The sequence below is a fragment of the Callorhinus ursinus genome, unplaced genomic scaffold, assembly GCF_003265705.2.
Source record: "Callorhinus ursinus isolate GAN/ISIS: 27379988/994484 unplaced genomic scaffold, GSC_fseal_2.0 scaffold58, whole genome shotgun sequence".
In the NCBI taxonomy this organism is placed as follows: domain Eukaryota; kingdom Metazoa; phylum Chordata; class Mammalia; order Carnivora; family Otariidae; genus Callorhinus; species Callorhinus ursinus.
In genome coordinates this window covers 444,297-456,343 of record NW_027397120.1, presented here as the reverse complement: position 1 = coordinate 456,343, position 12,047 = coordinate 444,297, and positions in this window count along the sequence as shown.

Here is a 12,047-nt window from a genome sequence, read left to right as displayed (position 1 = left end):
GCTGCTGGAACTGGGAGCTGGCGGGAGGCTGGCCCTGACTGTGCCACGTGCTTGCCGTCTTCTACCATGAAAGTAAAAAGGAGGAAACAAAGCCCAGACAGGTGTGGTGGGGAGGACCAGCCTCGGGGGCCAGGGCTCTGGGATAAGTCATCATGTCACTAGAGTAGCCCCTCCAGTTAGTGATGGAAGAGCCTGGCCCTAGGCGGCCTTCCAGGAGCACACCCAACCCAAAGTTGTCCCGGCTGCTCGGAAGGAGCAGAAGGCTAACAGCTTTCCTTCTGGGCATTGGGTGTCCCAAAGACAAAACCAAGGTCAGGCCCATGGGCCTGGTAGTGAGTGCTTACAGGGGAAGCACCCCGAGCCCACAGGCCAGTGGGAAGGAGCATCACGGACCTGGAGGGAGGGGGCCACCTCTCTGTGAAGGAGTCCAGTCAGACCCTGGCAGGCGGGCGGGCACGCCGTGCTCTCCGCGCACACGTCACCCTACCCTCTCTCCCCAGGCAGACCACGTGACACATTTCCTCATGATGCGCTGTGGACTTAGTGTTATTTTGTTGAACCTGAGTTTTTAACAGTTACATTGTCAATCCGTCATTTGTTATCTTTATGATTTTTTTTTTTTTTGCTTTAATGTGTCAAAAGCTCCCCACGCCCCCAGTTTTATTCTGGGAATTCACACTTGTGTCAGCTTTGGAGAATCTTTACCACATTAACAGACTGAAGGGAAATCATATCATCATCTCAATCGATATGTACAGAAAAAGCATCTGATTAAGTACAACATTCATTGAGGATAAAACTTCATTCGTTGCATAAGCAAACTGTAGTCACCCAGGAAAGGTATTTCAAAAAACCCGCCACACACATATTATGCTTATGGTGAACTGTTAAAAATATTTCCTTTAAAAATCAAGAATGAGACAAAGATGCCCCTTCTGGCAACTTCTGTGCACCCTGCTGCCAGAGGCTCTAGCCTGCCCAGTAACAGGGAAAAGAGATAAGGGTGCATGCTACCCTGTTTAGTTTCAGCCCCATTTAGTGGAAAACCCAAACATTGCTTCAACAGAGTCAGAACGCAGTTCTCTCTTGCCCGTGGCCTCCCTGCCTCCTGCAGGTCGCAGGACCCTGCCTCTGGGCCTCTGAGTGCAGCAGTCACCATCCCAAGTGGTAAAAATGGGCCCATGAGGGCAGGGTGGGTGCATCGTTCCACATTCTACACATTTTCAAAGTACAACCTGGAAAAAAATAGCAGCCCTTGAACGTTTAAAGGAATAATGTCACGGTTTTCAGACACATGCCCCATACACACTAAGATACTTCCTCCCACCTGTGCCACCTCTGAAATTTAGCGCCCTGCGTCACTAGTCATGTCCGGTTAATGGCGACGTGGTTGTTTTTCTTAATGGCCTAATCGATGGAATACAGCGTATACTACAGATTATAAGGAATAGCAAAAACTGTCTATTTAGGTGAAGGAGACAATACTTCTGTAAAAGTCAAATGAAAGTACCAGAACTTGAGGCCATCTGAATAGCATTGTGTATTATCACGCCAAAAAAACAGTGCAGCCCATCTACCCAGAAATACTGCCTGGGAGCACGCACAGATTGGGGCCTGGGGGAGGTCCTGGGGCCACAGGGAAGCCGGTGGGGGGGGTTCTGCCGGCGCCTGGATGGGCCAGCTGGAGCCTGCGGTCTGTGTTCCAGGGGGTGCAGGGATGGTGGCGTTCCTTACCAATCACCGTACCTGACAGAAAGTAATGCTTTCTTGTCATGAAACACCTCACAGGTACAAAAGCACATGTGAAGCCACATGTCCTGGTGGGAACGGTAGTCTTCACCCCACTGCCCAGCTTAAGGAGGACCCCAGGTCACATTTTCAGAAGTCCTACGAGGAGCCTCTGCCCTCGAGACAACTGCTTCTTTGTGATTATCGGAATCTACGGTCAGGTTGTGGAAGTCTCTCCCCGAGAAATACTGAAACAGAACTGACCTGTCCACCCTGTGAGGACCCACAGACACAGGACCTGTGGCCGGGGTCCACGCCGGGGATGGGCCGAAAGCAAGGCTGCTGGAGGGGCTCTGAGAGCTGACTGTGCCAGGAAGGTGCCCAGGACCAGAGTGAATGAGCCCGACCGGCCTGAACCCTGCCACGGGGCCAGCAGGACACTGACTTAGGAGCCTCAGGACCGTCTCTCAGGGCTCGGTGGGCTCCTGGTCACCCAGACCAGCCAGGCCTATTGTAATGCCACTCGTTTAATGAGATTGATGAGGCACCCAGGCTTGGTGGGTGGCTCACCGTCTGGGGTCTCCACAGTCCCACCCCCCGCTTTCACCCCTACCAGAGTCACCCACAATCCACACCTTTGCACAACTCGACCCACCCTTGGTCCCCTGGCGCCCCAGAGAGGTGTGGTCTGCCCTGACCTGCACTCCCGTGCCCCTTGTCTGATTGGCTTCCCAAGGGCAGGGCTGGTATCTCTGAGTCCACCAGCAGCCGCTGGGCATGAAGCACATGAGAGGACACAGACCGGGTGGGGCGTGACTTCGGAGTTTAGGGAGTCTGTCCTAAAACCAGGGTGGCAGAGGCCCTAGGCCTCCATGCAGGTTCCTGATGGGTGAACCCTTCCATGTTGGCTCTGGCAAGCTTGGGACAGCCTCTGGGCCTCTGAGACCTCCCATCAGAGACACACTGGCTGGAGGAGGGACCAGCATGTCCACACGGCTTTGGGATCTGACCCAGGACATGCAGGAACCCGAGTCCTCTGAAAGAAGGTAAACAGGCAGCAGAAGTCTCAAGAGGAGGGACAGCCCCCTGCCCAGGCAGTGGCCCTCTCCAGAACAGCAGAAAGGCTTGGTCTTGACAAGCAGCAAGGGCACCGGGCTGATGGGCCTTCACCTGGCCTGGGCCCCCACAGAGCTTCCCTCACTTTGGGTGGTACAGGAACCACACCCTGGGTCCGATGAAAGGGCCGTTGACCAGCTCAGTGGGGGTAGCTGGGCAGGGAGCCTCCCCAGGCAGGTGTCTTGGGCTGGCAATGGTTACGGAGAAACATTAACAATTTGATTCAGCACATTGCTCTGCCAGTTCCGGGCTGCCCAGGACTGTAGGGGTCATGTGCGGCGCCGTGTGTGTGGACCCCTGCTCCATGGCGAGAGCACCACTGGAACGGAGACCAGGGGCCTCAAAGGGAAATGCTGGGATGTGGGCACTGGATGGTGGTTTCCCTCCTGCGTTGGTTTCACTGTCACCTTTGCCCTGGATTATCCCAAATGACCACAGTGATCCTCTAACTATTTGCACAGTGAGCCTTGTTGTCTGTCCGTAAGATTTGGTCCTGACTTTCAGGGACCTCAGATTTGTGAGAGCAGTGCTGGCTGGCCAGGAGTGTCTGGACTGGGGGGAGGGGCCCCTGTGCAGTAGTGGTGGAAGGCCTCCAGCCCCCTTTTCTGACCTATTTACAGACCTGTGTCCTTGAACATTGTGCCTGGAGTTGGGTTCAGAGCCAGCGCAGCGGAAGGAGCACCTGTCCGCACCAAGAAAAAGGGGAAGGGGCTTCCCTGCCCTCCCTGGTCACTGCACTGTAACTCTCAGCAGCTTGCACTTGAGGAACTGGGGTGGGGTCACTTTAAAATCCAACATGAATTCTCATCTTTCCAGAAACATAGGGTGAATGATGGCTTCTAATAGGCAAGTTCATGAAATATTACGACTTCGGGGAGCCTCCTGCTGAGTGAAACCGGATCCTTCCCCGCCTCGGGCCGGCAGGACCCCAGTCCAGAGCCACCGCCCTGCAGCCCTGTCAGGAGGGAAGGGCTTGGAGTCAACCCGCCCCCCCGGTGGTCTGGACCTGCCGGCCTCCTGGCGGGCGGGGGCGGGAGGAGGGGCGGCCTGCGCGCCCCAGGCTGCGGCGAGAGCGGGAAGCGGGCCCTGTGGGTTTTCATGCCGCCACCAGGCGCCTTCAGCAGCACCCCTGTGCGGAGGCAGAGTGTTGGGGGCGCCAGGCAGTCCCTCGGGAAGGGACACCGCCCGCATCCTTACTCGGTGCCCAGTTCCCGAGGTAACTTGGCGTGTGACAAAGCAGCAGCAGCGGGAGGACGAACCGCGGGTCCCTGACAGACAGGCCCGGGCACTGCTGGCCCTGCGGCGGCGGCGGTGGCAGGCGGCAGGGCGCGTCGCCTCCACTCAACCCTGCGTCCCCGGGAGCCCTCCCCGCAAGGCCACACCCGCCACAAGCACTCACCTCCACTCATTCGTGCACGCACACGCGCACGCGGGCACACATTCCCACAGACAGCACTTCACCGAAGACTGCCGGGCCTTCTCCACCGAAACAATAATATGCAGGCAAAATCCCTAAAATAAGCGTGAACGTTCCATTTGGTCAGGACTTAACAAACCTGGTCAGTGAAAGTAACGAGTAAGTTCATTTAACAGTCCTGGCACCAAACTATTTTCACCTTCTTGTTTGGGCCTCAGTTGCTTGCGGAAACCCCAAACCATGGAGCCAGTTCTGAGTGTCCTGCTTATGGGAGGAAGGGGCTGGAGACGCGCCACAGAGTGAACCTCAAAACACCTTACTGGCTGCTTTGCACAAAATGGGAAGCTCTGTATTGGCCTCTTTCGAAAACTCTGAATGAAACTGTTCACTGTTCACTGCCCGGAAGTTTGGTAGGAACGTGATTTTAAAAAACTCGTTTTAAAATATCTGTAAGATACCCACAAGTAAGCTTGAGGCATCAATCATATATTAACAACAGCAGAAACTCAAAAACTGAAAAACAAAACAAAAAAGAACAGGAAGCGCCGGCAGGCTACCCAGAGCAGCAGTTGCGCGCGAGGACACTACGCGGCCGGCCAGGCGCCTCCGGCGCGGGAACCCGCCTCGCAGGCCCCGCTGGGGAAGCCGGCAGCTCCCGGGCCGCGCCCTCCCTCCCCGCTTGTCCTAGAACAGGTAATACAGGCGGTAGGCAGCGACGGGCGCGGCGAGGAGTCCTGGCACCTGAGGCAGGGTGCCCGCTGCGCCGGCGTACCCGGCCAGAGAGCCGGGCAGGGGCGCGCCCAGGGCGAAGGGCAAGGCAAACGAAGGCAGCAGCGGCTTGGCCGCTAGCTTGAGCTTCTCCAGCTCAGACTCCTGCAGCCTCTTGGCCTTGGCGCGGCGGTTCTGGAACCAGATCTTGACCTGCGTCTCGGTGAGGCCCAGACTGCTGGAGAACTCCGCGCGCTCTGCGATGGACAGGTACTGCTTCTGGCGGAACTTGCGCTCCAGCACCAGCAGCTGAGCGGTGGTGAAGGGCGTCCGCGGCTTGCGGTTGGTCTTGTGTTTTCGGAGGGTGCAGGGTGGAGGGCTGGGGGCGCCTGGGAGAGAAAAGCACAAAGCAGGCGCTCAGACGCCAGCAGTGTGCACCCCTTTCCAACACTTTCGAACCCGCAAAGGCCGGTTACCGATGCGAGTCTCGGCCCTGAGGGAAGACGAGAGTGCAGAAGCCACGGGGGTAGGAGAGCAAGGCGTCGGGGGACGGTGCGTGCACGGGTGTGGGGGCGCCGGACTCAGGCTGTGCTCCTCAAACAGGCAGCCTCGCAAGCCACGGAGGAGAGGAACTCTGCCCACTTGGAGAAGCGAGAAGCTTGGGCGGGAGGCGGCCGCAAGAACCGAGCGGTGAGCACTGGGGTGAAGATTCGGCGAAGCAGAAGTTAGCTTGGCGGGGACGGACGGGGTCGGGGGATGCTTGGGCCGGAGAAGCTCTGAGCCAAAAAGCCGCGGGTTTACTACTTTGCGAAGTTATGGGCGACAGCGCCCTTCCCGCCCTCGTCCTTCGAGCCTGGGCGGGGTAGGGGCTTCTCTCGATGCCCGGGACCGTGCGACAGGGCACTTACGTGGGGACGACGAGCGGGCAGCCGGCGGGAACCAGGCCCAGGGCTCCGCGGCGCCCCGTGGCCTCTCCTCCCGGAGCTCCGAGTCCAGCCCACGCTCCGCCTCCAGCAGCGACTCGACGCTGAAGGGCAGCGGGCCGGCCCCCGCGCGCCCCTCGCCGTACGTCTTGGGCCCAGCGGAGTTCATGCCGAGCGACGCCGGGGCCGTGCGCTGGCCGGCGGGCGCAGGGCTGGCGGGACTCTGCAGGCGCAACGAGAAGGTAGCGCGCGGCAGGATTGCCGCGGGTTTGGCGGCGCCCCCACCCTCGGAACCCTATAAAGAGGCGGTGCCCCTTTCATGCGCCGCCATCCAATCGCCGCGGTCGCTGCAGCGTGAGCCTGGGTGTCCATTGGCTTCGCTGACCTGGGGAGGGCGGAATGGACAGGGAGGGGCGGGTCCGCCACCTACGACCCTGGGCCCCGGGTCCCCGCCGGCGTGGCGCGCTCCTGTCCGGCTCCCAGCGCCCGCCGGCCTCTCCCGGAGCTCTGCCGGCCGGGCCCGCGCTCCTGCTGCCCAGGAGATGGCTGGGGCATCCGGGGAACACGCGGAGCTGGCCCCAGCTTCCCCAAACGGAGGAATCGATGGCGGGCGCGATCTGGCAGAGCCGCGAGGGGGAAGACCGGCCTTGATAGCGCGGATCCTGCGACACGGAAAGCGCCACACCTTCAGAGGCAGTGTCGTCCCCCAGTGGGTCGCCCGCTCTTCTGCTGCGCTCCAACCCGGACCCGGAACCCTCGGCGCCTGCTGCTTTGGCCCAGGCGCTTTCTCCCAACCCTGGGGGCCGCATATGATGGACCCGGCGCCTGGACTTCCGTCCCCTTAAGTCGCCTTGGCCTTGGGTGGCTTTTCAGGCACCTGTAGCTGTCCGGCGCCCTACCGGGCAGGGGCCGCCCGTCGCGCTGCCCGAGGGTCCCATGGCCCCGCCCTAGGAGCAACCAGCCGGGTGCGTCGAAGGTCCTCGGGCAGGGCCTGCAGCCGCAGGGAAGGTGGAGAGGGCCACCCTCTTAACCACCTCGGTTGCCGGGCCTGGGACCCAGGCAGGCCCCTCGGCCGCTCCTGTCGCTGGTGTTTCCTGTCAGCCTCTCGTCCGCATTTGCTTGCCCGAATGGTCTCCGGACGCGGGACTGGGACCTGGCACCAGGGAAAGGTCCCCAGAGAGGGACCTCGGCGGGGCGGGCTTCCGGCCCACCCGGGCCAAGCGGGGCTGCTTCTAGGCGGCCCCCGCGAACCCCAACCCCGGCTGAGGCAGGAGAGGAGATCCAACGGACACCTGCTCTTATTTAGATTATTTTTCCAAAACTGGACCAATCTTTGGTTTAAAAACCTTCTTGGGTGCTGTAGGCTCCCCTCTGCGGTCTCTCCCTGAAGTTTTAGAACAAATCATGAGATTGGTTCGCGGGTGACCTTAGGTCTGAGTAATATCCCAGAACACAGGAACAGCAACCTGGATCAGTATACATTTATTTTTGAAAAACCAAAGTTGTTTTAATGAAATACAGCTTTGGGGGACGGTTAACTGTCTGTCCCAGCCAGAGAAATTCAATTAGAAAGTTTTTTTCTCCATTAATTTAAATTTAGAAGTGTGGCTGAAGGGGCCCTCTGACCCAGCTCCAAGGCCAGGCCTGGTGTCACAGCTGGGGCAGCTCTTTCTCCATCCCAAGACGGACTGCCCCTTTCTAATGGAATAAAGACGTTCTGAGTCAAATGAAGATAATTGCATCATTAAAGCGCTTTCTTTGAAGGACTCTCTCCTGGTAGTTTATTTTCAGCAGCCAGCCACGGAAGTGTTGGAAGACGAATTTTCATGAGGGTGACTGACAGCCAGCTGCCCCAGCCTACCCTAGGTCTGCCCAGGACACTGTGAAGAGGGTGTCTGCGTGGGTGAAGTGGGAGTCTGTGCTGTGGTTTGGCTGGCCCTGGGGGAAGGAGGGGGTCTCGGGGCCAGATGCAGCCACACCCTTCAGGAAAGCCTTGTCCTGCCCTGTGTGTGTCCACGTTGGGGTTCCTCCCTCCTGGCAGGGCAAGGCTGGGCCAGTGCTGACCAGGACTCGGCCTGGCATGGGTTCCAGCAAAGTGGCAGAGAAGAGAAGGAAGATGTGGGGGTTGGGGAGACCCTCCAGGGTCGGACATGAGAGTCCAGGCCCCAACACTCAGCACGAACAGGTTTCAGCAGGGCAGTGTCCTCAGACCTCCGGGGTCTGGCCAGCAGAGGGACAAGGGGTGGAGGGTTGAGAAGGGACCCCATTTCTGTCAATGTTGTGGCGTTGGACATAGAAACCTGTCTCGTGTGTGAAGAAAGACTAGACACGGTCTCTGGCCCCCAGGAGAGACAAAGATGACTGTGGTCGCTTGGCTTCCCAGCAGCCCAGGAGCAGGCCAGCCAGGAGACCTGGGACAGCCTGTGACAGTGGGCCTTCTGGGCACTTTTCAGGGGCACAAGGGCCCCTGAAAAGACTGCCCCCTTACCCCACACTTGACGGACATTTCCCTGGTTTGAGGGGCATTGTTTCCCAAATTCACTACTAGCCCTGAGCTGTGAGGGGACAGAAGGTCACACAAAGGCCCGCTTTTCTTGCCTGTGTTTTCACAGGATTCAAATGGCCAAGTTTGGAACTGGACAGGATGAAAGTGGAAATGCTGTCTCTCCTCACAAATCTTGGTGGGGGGCGTGCGGGTAGTGTTTGATGCTACAGACGTGAGGTCACGTAAAGCCCACGCTGGCTGGTGCCATGGGATCAAAGGTGACATCACTGTCCTGAAGAAAGTGACTGTCCCCTCTTGGATATTGGTGACACTTGTCCAGTTCTTGATGGAAAAAACCGGGCAGACTTTCCCTTATATTTAGTGGCCAGTGGTAATCAGCAGTTTGCACACAATGGGACCCAGGACAGGGCCACCCACTCCAGGCCTCTTCCAAAGGCTGGCTTCCCAGGAAAGCCCTTTGGAAACCACCAACCTCCGACAGGCCTCCCCTCCCCAAAGGCATGTGTGTTGGAGCAGGTGACTTTTTCCTTCTCAACTTGTTGGGAATTGCTCCAAACACAAGTGGCACTTTACCCACAACTCTGGCCAGAGGGGGCCCAATTGGCATGAGTCCCAGCAGCTAGTAGGCAGGTGGCAGTAGGCAGGCATGTCCCAGCAGGGACGTGATGTCCACCTGGAGATGTTCTGGCGTCACTCAGGAGAGAAGCTGCTCCGGGCCAGGCGAGGCCTGTGACATGGGGAAGGCTCAGATGAAGGGGTGGCCGTCCCTCCTGGCGTCTCCCACTTCTTCCTACGTCTCTCCTGTTCGCCTTCTCCCTTTCACACTCACTTGCCAAAGATCCTGAAGGGGGAAAATCAGAGGAGAAGCCCCTCTGAGCTGAGCGACTCCTCCGTCCGGGACCACAGGCGCATATCCTTTTGCCCGGGCCAGGACAGAATGCCCCACCGCGAGACGTCACAGCCTGATCTCTGGGACCTGGGAACACATCGGGGTACTTGGCAAAGGTGGGATTAGGGTTGTTAATCACCTGACCTTGAGATGAGGAGACCATCCTGAAGGCAGGCAGACCGGTCTGGTGGTGAGTGTCCTTGGAGGGGAAAGGGAGAGCCAGAGAGAAGGATGCAGCCAGCTGCCGCAGGCCTTGTGGGCAGCTTCTAGAAGTGAGAGGCCCGGGGTTCAACTAGCCTGCTGTCACCTTGACTGTGGCCCACGGGAACCACGTGCATGTCTTCCCTCCAGTACTACACAATAATAAAGGTGTGTTGTTTAGTAACTTGTTACAGCTGCGCTAGGGGCCAGTCCACCCCCAGAGGCACTATCATCACCCCATCTCCTGGGGAGAGGGACCGACACACAGAGACACAGGCGACTTGTTGGAGGTCAGGCACCCTGTGTGGCTGTAACTTCTGAGCTCTTTCCTCTGTGTGCTCCCTGAGCGGGGGAGCCCTGCCCTGCTCCCCGCTTCTCCTCCATGGCCGAGCCAAGGGTCAGAGCTAGAGCCCCATGGCACGCTGGGGCCCTTGAGCTGGCACCACCTCCCTGGGAGCCCAGGCCTCCCTGGTGCATCCTGGAGCCTTCTCCCAAGCTCCCTTGCTCTGCACACTCAGCCCCATCTCCACAGCCCCTTCGGTGGGACATGTTCTCAGGTGCCTCTGCCCCGATAAACTGGGCCCAGGGTGCTGACTGACCACACCAAAGTGATAGAAGGCAGGTGGTTCCGTGCCTTTGTGAGGACCCAGTGCACCAGCTACCATCCCTCCAAGACTGGCTGTCTGCCCGCTGTGAGCCCTCGGAGACCTAACTGTCCTGGCCAGAGACTCTGGATGCCAGGGCCAGGTGGGGCAGGGCTCCTGAGGATGGATGAGGCTTCCTTCCAGGGCCAGGAAAGCGGACTTCTCAGAGTGGATTGGGGCTCCCTCTCAGTTCTGCCAGGCCCCAGATGCTGCCTCTGTGCATCTTCTTTCTGTCTGTCTGACATCTCCCTCTCTCTGTCTCTTCCTGTCTCTGTCTCTCCATCTCTGACTCTGGCTCTCTCATACCAAGAGCACAAGCAGGGGAAGTGGCAGAGGGAGAGGGAGAAGCAAGCTCCCCGCCAGGCAGGGAACCTGATGTGGGGCTCAATCCCAGGACCCTGAGGTCACGACCTGAGCTGAAGGCAGATGCTCAACCACTGAGCCACCCAGGTGCCCCAATATTTCTTTTATTTTGAGGATTAACAACTTTTCTTTGGAGATCCTTGAAAAAAAAGTCCATGCAGAGGGGGGACAAGACCATTCAAGCACAGACAAGGGTGATGCAGGATGGTTTTGGAAACGGGGCAGCTGGGCTGCCACTCCCAGCTTGACACTACTCAGCTCCAAGGCCCCAGAGGGGACAGTAATCAGACCCAGGGCCTCGGGCACCTGCTCTAAGGCCAGGCTGGACAGGGCAGGACTGTGGCATGAAAGGGAACTGAACCCTGAAGGAGTGTGTGGGCCCCAGCTCTGTGGGCAACCTGGGGTCAGCTATTGATCTCAAGTCACCAGCTCTCAGATTCATCAACTTTATGGTTTCCCACCTGGTTTCACTGAGGTCCATGGTAGTCTTTATTGTTTCCTTTCTTCTACTTGGTTTGAGTTCTTTTTGCTCTTTTTTGGGTTTCTTAAGGTGGATACTGAGTCACTGACCTTCAAACCTTTCTTCCTTTCTAATAGAGCATCCCGTGCTACGAGTTTTCCCCCAAGTACTGCTTTAGTGGCATCCCACGGTTGTGATGTTTTCATCTTCATTCAGTTCGAAATACTAATTTTGCTTTTGATTTCTTCTTTGACCCAGGGTCACTTAGAAGTGTGTTATTCAGCTTCTAAGTATTTGGGAGATTTTCCAGGGATGTTTCTATATTGATTCTCAGTTTACTTCCATTGTGGTCAGAGGACATACTTGGACATGAGTCCTTTTACATTTATGGAGACCTGTGTTGTGGCCCCAAATATGGTCTATCTTGGTCAGTGTTCTATTGCCTTAAAAAGAACGTGGATTCTGCTGTTGCTGAGTAGGGTGGTCAATAAATGTCAGTTGGGTCAATTGACACATCTGTTGCCTGTACCCATGCTGATTTTCTGCCTACTTGTTTGATCAGTTATTGAGAGGGGGTACTGAAATCTTCAACAGTAAGTGTGGGTTTGATTTCTCTTCGTGGTTCTACCATTTTTTACTTAATATATTTTGAAGTTGTCTTGTTAGTTTCATAAATGTTTAAGATTGTACTACAGACACTCAAGCTTTCTTTTGACCAGTGTTAGGATGGTATATCTTTTCTATGATTTTACTTTGAATATAGTTTGTCTTTAAAAAGCGCTTTGTGGGGGCGCCTGGGTGGCTCCGTCAGTTGAGCTTCTGCCTTCAGCTCAGGTCGTGATCCCGTAGCCCTAGGACTGAGCCCCAGGTCAGTCTCCTTGCATAGCGGGGAGTCTGCTTCTGCCCCTCCCCACTGTTCCTTCTCTCTCTCTTGTTTACTCTCTCACCACCTAACTTCTGGAACAATGGGATACCGTTATAATAACTGTTATGCAAAGTCCATCATCCATTTCAGTTCTTGGTCAATTTTGATTGATATTTCTTTTCATTAAGGGTCACATTTTCCTGCTTTTTGCTTCTTGGTAATATTTT